General features: G+C 50.3%; 1 non-coding gene across 1 annotated transcript; it reads right to left on the bottom strand.

Moving 5' to 3' along the window:
* Positions 1-3,605: 3,605 nt before the first annotated feature.
* TRNAT-CGU (transfer RNA threonine (anticodon CGU)) lies at positions 3,606-3,677 on the bottom strand. The gene has a single exon. It is a non-coding gene; the product is annotated as a tRNA-Thr (tRNA).
* Between the last annotated feature and the right edge of the window lie 4,297 nt (positions 3,678-7,974).

Genomic DNA, 7,974 nt, shown 5'->3' with positions numbered 1-7,974 from the left:
AAAGGATTACTATTCACGTACACGTACCTGCTCCTCTGGCAGAACAAATCGAGTAATTTCTGTTTCTGCTGGAGCTTTCAGCATGCAGACAAAAACATTTTTTATTCATCAGTGGTAAAAGGCTACAGCCATTTGACTTTAAACACAGACATGCTTCTGGGCTCTCTTCCAGGAAGTCTGTGTCACCCAGGCTTTAGATCGATATGTTTGTCTGCAAAGTCACCCTTTTGATCTGTAATTTTTCATTTTGACACAAGAAATGCCTTTTGGTCAAACTTCAGCAGTCCATTAAATTCCAGGCATAATAGAAATGAGAATCACATTCCTGTAGCCATGTGAAGATTTCCACAGTTTGGGGTTTATTTACTCATGGGTTAATTTACTCTGCCATGTATTTGGGACTCAGACAATGCTGCAAATACTGTTCTGTGCCTCCTCTGAGCTCACTGCTTCCTGCCCAGTTTGGGGTGGTCTCACTGGCGCTGGCAGCTTTATAAAACCCTGTGTATGTTTAGTTGTCCAGCCTGCAGGAAATGCTGTTGGGGTGTTGGACTGAGCCCATGGAGCCCCCTCCCAGCCTGGCTGTGCTGTTCTTACAAAGAGGGGTCTGGGCTGCAGGGACAGCCCCCCACAATGGGAGAGCAGCTGAGCCAGGCCCATGGCCCAGCTGGCTCAGCCTGCTCACCCCTGGCACACCACGCTCTGTTTGCACAACCCAGCACTGCCCTTTTCTTTCCAAGGTCGAGGTTTCAGGCCTTGGGTGCCTGGGCTTTTTTCCCTCTCTCTTCTCCCTCCACCCTGTTTTTTTTTTTTTTAAGGTGCCAGCCATCCCATGGAAGGATAACCCAAAAAGCAGAGAGGTGGGAAATCAATCCAACACATCATTAATGGGAGAGGCAGATCTGCCCAGCTTTTGGGCCAATCCCCCTGCCTGGCTCCATCAGCAAGGTCCGAGCAAGGCTTTCCAATGATCTCAGTGCTATTTCTGACCCAGACACAGCTCCTGCCGTGTTCCCAACACTCTGCTCTTTGCTTGCTGAAGTTTGACCCAAGGGAGGATGCAACAGGCACTCAGGAGAGTTGCAAAGCGCTAAAAATGTTCATATAATCCAAACAAACCCCATTATTTTCAGTGCCTATTCACATCTTACCTTTTAAAAGCAAACATTTTCTGTCATCCTCTTAAACACACATAACTCAGAAATACTGCTAAAATTGAAAGTTTACAAGAAATACTGTTAAAATTGATTAATTTTTATACTTATTTTAAAGCAGTCAGGAAAATGTCTGGATTCTGAATAACTGGTTTGTCAAGCAAGAGAGGACAGGGAATTCTGTTTTTAAATGTGGCCAAGATTTCCAGCAGTAACACATCTTTTAAGTACTTTAATTGTAATATGGTTTTATTAGGTAATTAAGAGGGGCCTCATTTTAATCCTCATTTAATAGCTCCTCATTTCATAGAGGTGTTATATTCATAGAAAGGCAGCTCAGTATTTTCTGGGGAAAAAAATTCAAAGATTTTAAAGCAACTCAAAAGGGCCACCTAAAAAATTTTATGTTTTCAGTCAGGACTTGTGTCCAAAATAAACAACTCTTTCCTCAACCCACCAAAAAACCCTAAGTCAAAGCCATCCCCAGCACAGCTATGATCAGATCATAAATGCCTTGATTAAAGTTCATTGGCTGGCACTTCAGGACTTTAGCTACTAATTAAAGCCAAAATCAAATTTATTGCCTGAGTGAGCAAGAAGAGGGGGTGGGAATTTGGGAGGTGAGCAAACACGTGACCTGCCCAGCACAACCCTGCCCTGGAGACAACAACAAGGGCAGGATGGCCCTCACAGAGCTGCCTGTCCCTGAACAGAAAGGATCCCATCGTGGTGGTGTTCCAGAAGTGAAGATGCACAACAGCAATCCTGGGCCAAGGCTTTCCCGTGGGCCTCTCCCTGGGAATTCAGCAGGAGCCTGGGCAGGACCTTCCCCACAGACACCTGGGAGCCAGAAGGGAATATTCCAGTTCTGCAGAGACTGAAGTTAAGCAACTGGTGAGCTGCCTGGATGTGTTATGGCCACAGAGAACAGCCATGCCAGAGCTTTATTAAAATACCTGGTTCACAGTCCTGGGTTCGTGGCACACGTTTGGGCAGGACCTGGCTGCTCGAGTTTACAGGATGGGAAACCTGCTCCAGGGAGAACCTCAGTTTCACAACTGGTTTCGACCAGAAACAAACCCACAGAATTCTGAAAATCCCTGCAAAAGCAGCAAGATGGCTTTTGAACCAGTAGCAACATTTTGGTTTGACATTCCGCTGTGAAATGATGTAGGGGAAAAAAATAAATCAAAAGAGGGTGTTTCAAAGCTGGAACTTCATCCTCAAAAGCCTTCAACAAAGGTGATGGGATTTGACAGCGCTCTATTTTGCAAGTAAAATAGTGTCTGCATTTTTCTAAACAAGTTCTAAACTGCATTTCCTGCTTTTATATAAAAACATACTACAGCTTGTTTTGTGGCTTGCTAATAACATCCTGCACAACCATTTTGTCCAGACCTCCCCAAACACCTCGTGCACACACACTTCCAGTCCCTGCTGAGAAAGGCAGACAGCCTCCTGCCTGGCAGGTCCTGGCCAAGGGTGGCACAGAAAACAGCAAAACCAGCTTTTTCTTAAGCATCAAAAGAAGCAGCAATTGTTTCGAAGAGGCTCCTCTGCTCTGCCCAGATATCTGGCTATTGCTGATTTTGCAATACAATGACTCCACTCCTGACATATTTCAAGCTCTCTGAAAGCAGCAATAACCAAAGTGATGTTATACAGAGGCAGCAGAAATGCTCTTGCATGTGTCATGCTTTGCACAGACTGATCAGGAACCAAGCAATTAGGGTAAATTCTGGTATAAATGGTACAATCTCATGGAAAGGGTGGTCAGACATTAAAACATGCTGCCTGAGAAGTGGTAAAATCGCCATCTCTGAAAGGGTTAAAAGATGTGGATGCGGCAGTTGAGGACACGGTTTAGGGGTGAACGTGGCAGTGCTGGGTTAATGACTGGACTCGATGATCTTACAGGACTTGTCCAGCCTTACCACTCGCATGATTTTAACTGCACTAAGCGCTTGCTTATTCCAAGATTCGGCCTGTCTGTCTGTGGGAGGTACATCAAACCCAGCACGTACGGAGAAAGCGCCAGCAGGAGGATTCCTCACACTGAGCGCACCTAACACCTGCCCTGCAGCATCACAGCGCAAACATCGGCTTTGTTTTAGCTGTGATTCACCCAGCTCAGGACACAGGTCCTGAGGAAAACGCCGAGAAGTGTGTGCAAAGATCTGGGGTGCTGGGGGTGACACCGGGGCTCCGGGCAATGCTCCCCCATGGGCTTCCCGGTACCACCCATGGGCCCCCGACCTGTTCTGCGGCACAGACACGCGGGGCTCGGGGACACCCGGCCGGCCGCACGGTGGAACTTTCCCCGTGATCCGCAGCTTCCTCGCAGGGCTCCGGGGCCCGATCACCGACACTGACAGCAAAAATGAGCCGCAAACGAGGCGGCGTCCGCGGCCTCCCCGCGGCGGGGCTGCCAGCGCACCGCGCTGCCTCGGCAGGCACGGACGGGGTTCGAACCCGCGATCTTCGGTTTACGAGACCGACGCCTTACCACTTGGCCACCGCGCCCGACGGGCTGGCTGCACCCGCGCGCCGCCAGTGGAAGGGAGCGAGCGGCGCGGCCGGGCCGGGACAGGACGGGAGGGGACGGGACGGGCCGGGAGGGCGGCCCGGGGCGGTGGGACCGGGGCGGGGCGGCCGCGCCGTGCGGGGGCTCCCGCGGGCACGTGCGGCCGCGGGGCGGAGCGCCGGGAACGGGAGCGCGGGCGGGCCCTGCCCCGCCTGCCGAGCTCGGCACCCCCTGCCCCGTGTCGCTGCCGCGGCGCTCCTCGGAAAGCCCTTCCCGCTGCCGCCACCCCCGCCGTGTTCCCGGTGTCCCCGAGCGCCGCTGCTCCGACACCGCGGAATCCCCGGTGACGCTTTGCTTTCCTTCCTCGCGGTGTTTCTCACGGCAGAGGAACGCGGAGCATCGCTGCGAAATCACCGAGCTGCCTCGGGAAACAAACAGCCGCTGTTCGGAACGAGGAAAACCCTGCCAAGCTCGCACACAGCTCCGGCACCTGCTCCCGGTTCGGGGCCGGGAGGGTCCCCGGGGCAGGAGCCGGCACCGGCCCGGTGGGACACAGCTGCCCGGGCACGGCGGGGACTGTCCCGGCTCCGTTCCGGCACTGCCGCCGCCTCCCCAGAGCCAAACAGCGGCGTTTCCACCCCTTCCCTTGGGACACTATCGGGCAGTCTATGTTTCCTGATATTCAAACTGAATTTTCACATTTTACTTCAAACCCATTATGTTCTGTTTACATAGTCAAATCATAATAGCATAAATCATAAATACAATACTGGATTATTAGTATTTCCTCCTTTGGGTTTCCAGCTACCAAATATTTAGTCTTATGGCTAACACTTGGTTAAAACCCAAGAAATGAATCAGCTCTCATTTTTATCACCACTAGCTGTAGGGCAGGAGGGAAGAATTTGAAAGTTGTGGTTTTGGACTATTATTTAGCATTGAATTGAAATTTTTCATCCTGTTTTCTAGTTTTGAACCAATGTTGGGCAGCAGAAAGTAATCTGGTATTTTTTTGGCTTACATGCTCCTCCTGAAAACTACACACCAAACCAAACAAACAAAAAGCAAAAAAACCCAGGCACAGTTAGAACCAATCTGACATAGTAGAATCACTTTTTTACTTTATGAATTTGTAACCAGGCCCCACTCTCTGCTGAATCAGATCTGAGTTACACAACCTTTATTACAGGGATGCAACCTGCATTCACAATGTGCTCCTTGCTTGAATAAACCAAACCCGTAAGGCCTGATCAACTCATTCCAAAGAGAAACAGTTGCTTTCCTGGGGGTCCCATTTTTAGGTCTTCAAATAAATACCACAACAAGCCTATCCAAAAAAAGTAAGGTTTACTTTTTGAGGGTACAGTCATTTGGGAAGTCAGGATCCCAGCGACATTCAGATCCTGAAAACAGCAGGATGGCAGAGCCGCTGGGGTTGCAGAACTTGCAGATGTTTTGCACCCTCTGGCCCTGGACTTTGCATTTCAGGGCAGTGAAACATCCCTGAGCACAGGGCAGCCCTGGCAGGGCAGTGAAACATCCCTGAGCACAGGGCAGCCCTGGCAAGGCTCCTGCTCCCTCCTGTGCCCTGGCAGGGTGATGGGAAGAGCCCGGCTGTTTTCTGCTGCTCCCATGGCCCGGCCCTGCTGCTCCCTGCAATGGGGCCACTGAGAAGGGGCTGCACCTTTAATCCACATTTACACAGGATTTCCTAGAATGAAATGTTCTTCAGGGCATGCCCCATTCCCTGCTGTGCCCAGCCAGAGCTCAGGGACAGGCCTGGGCAGGGTTATTGCTCTCTCAGGTGGGACAAGAGCTCAGGCTGACCAGAGGGCTCCTAAAGGACTGACAGCAGCTCTGCCCAGTGACTGCTCAGGTTTTAAATAAAGGCCTGAGCACGTTAAGAGAAGCCACAGGGTGGCCAAGAGAGACAGTGCTGCACAAAATACAGCCAGCAATTTTCTCCAGGACAGCAGGGAGGGACAAGCACAGCCTTTCAGCAGCTGAGTTCCATTACCTCTGTTGGTGCCACAGCCCAACTCCTCTGTCTTTTCAGCAATGGTTTGTACTTGAGTCATAGCCCCTGTTACACACTATCACGTCAAAATACAAACTGCATCCTCATCTGCTAAGGCACAAAGATCCCAGTGTGATGGAAATTCAGATTTAGGCACCATGCCAGAGGACATGCTGACATATGATCATTGCAAAGTCATTTAAAAATCACCAATAACCCAAATAGTTATAGTTATACATCTGGGGCAGTCTTCAATTTACTGGTCACATGCATTCAAAAAGCAGTTGGCTCTCAGGACGAATTTCACCCTGAGTTACACAAGCCATGAGAGTCCCTCCTGCACTGCACGTGTCACACAAGGCATTTAGGGTGGCATGACACACCCCAGGTCCCAGGCTGCCATCAGAGATTCAGGACAACATTGAAACATGGGCCATCAGGAACAGTGAACGGAGCAAGGGAAAACATCAAAGTCAGGGCCTTGAGACTGCTATGCTGAAGAAAACATGTCAGCCAAGACAACCTGAGCAGATCAGAGGCTGCTGCCAGACTACAGGAGCTGCCTGATGTACTCCCTTCATGCTCTCATGAGATGTATTTCATTTGTGTAAGTCCTCCTCGTCACTCCCCAATTCTCTTACAATTTCTTTCCTACTCTGCTACCACCCCAGTTAGCCTCGAAACCCACTTTTCCCCCCCAGATGATCAGAGCAAGGCAACAATCACCTCCCAGGAGTTCTGAGCTTTTATTCCTGATTGTAAAATGACCGAAGGGTCCTGTGTCCCACCAGCCCAGTGGGAACAGCACAACTTGCTAGAAACTATTACAGACTTTGTGCTATGTGGTGGGGATGATTCCTGCCCCCAGAGTAACACGTGATTTGTTTTCCCACTGTGTCTTTCTCATGTACCAGCAAGTAACTGCTGTGCAAGTAGGTCAGTAGTACAGCACATTAGAATGAGCTGCTGAGATTTGGGAACAAAACTGCTCCCTATCTCTCTGGTGAAGTGGTTTAGCATACACAGTAGGGAGTTTTCTTTGAGCCTGTTATAAATCTGAATATCCAACATCTAATTGCTGGGAGGAATCTGGGAACAGGGAAGTTAACACATGGGTACATTGCTCCATGGATTATTCATACAGTGTCTTTGCTCTCGTTCCCCAAATATCTGTGCCCACTGTGAGAAAAGCTACCTCACAGTCTCATGGGATGATACTCTAAAAGACATATACCACATTTAGAGACTATTGTCAGTCAGTCAAATGAAAGCTGTTTGGCATAGTATAATTACTTGAAGACCATCAAAATATTTTTGAAAGGAACAAATTTGCCCTGCAAGGCTTGAACTGACTAGTGAAGTCTTCAAAATTCCCTTTCCTCTTCTGCCTTGCTCCAAGCCCAACTGGAGGCAGAGATCTTACCACCCTAAACTCTGCTTTGTATTTTAAATAACATGCCATAGGCTTGGTTCCCTGGCTCCCTTCACTATCTTTCACACAGGTGCAAAGTGGTCACATTTTGTTAGTCCAAGGACAGGAGGTGACGCTGAAGGTGCAGGCTGGGGGTGGGAGCAGCAGCTTCTCAGGAGTCAAACTTCAAACCCACCAAACCCCTGTGGAAACACATCCCTACCCACCTGCACCCCGTGGCTGTGTCAGGGTGGGCTTTGCTGACATTCCCAGGCCAACCCTGGTGGTTTCACCTGAGATGCTGCTGGGCAGCTGGGACAGGGCAGGGAACTGCACTGGGCTCCCTGAGAGGACACCTCACCCTGGGGTGTCCTCAGCACATAACAAAAGGCTCCATTTTTCCCAAGTAAGGAGCATCCAGCATTTCTCTGGCCTGACAGTGTCTGCCCCTCTGTCAGCAGCACTTTCCCAGAGCACTGGACCCTCTGTTGGGCAATGTGCCCACAGACACCAGCTCAGGACTGGCTGCCCACAGGGATCGGCCCATGGCGCACTCCCCTCCCTCCACACAGATCTTGCAAAAAGCAGCCTGGAACCTAAGCTGCTCCTCACTTGTCATTCTTTTGACTCCAGCAGTTTAAATAAAACCCAGAGAAGAAGCCAACAGGTCTGGTGGCTCAAACCAGAGATTAAAAGAAAAAATTACCTCAGAGTGTGGGTCAAGCAGGCCCTGGGTGTGTCCTCCACCATCGCACCTCACGCAGAGCCTGTTCCGCCAGCTTGGGACGTGGAGAGTCCTGGCCCGAGCCCACATCAGGCTCAGGGTCCCCCCTGGTCTACACAGCTGGCACCTGGGACAGGTCCTGAC

Source organism: Zonotrichia leucophrys, chromosome 18 (genome assembly GCF_028769735.1).
Source record: "Zonotrichia leucophrys gambelii isolate GWCS_2022_RI chromosome 18, RI_Zleu_2.0, whole genome shotgun sequence".
NCBI classification, from domain to species: Eukaryota; Metazoa; Chordata; class Aves; order Passeriformes; family Passerellidae; genus Zonotrichia; species Zonotrichia leucophrys.
The sequence above is the reverse complement of the archived record's forward strand: the minus strand, read 5'-3'. Positions and strand labels throughout refer to the sequence as shown.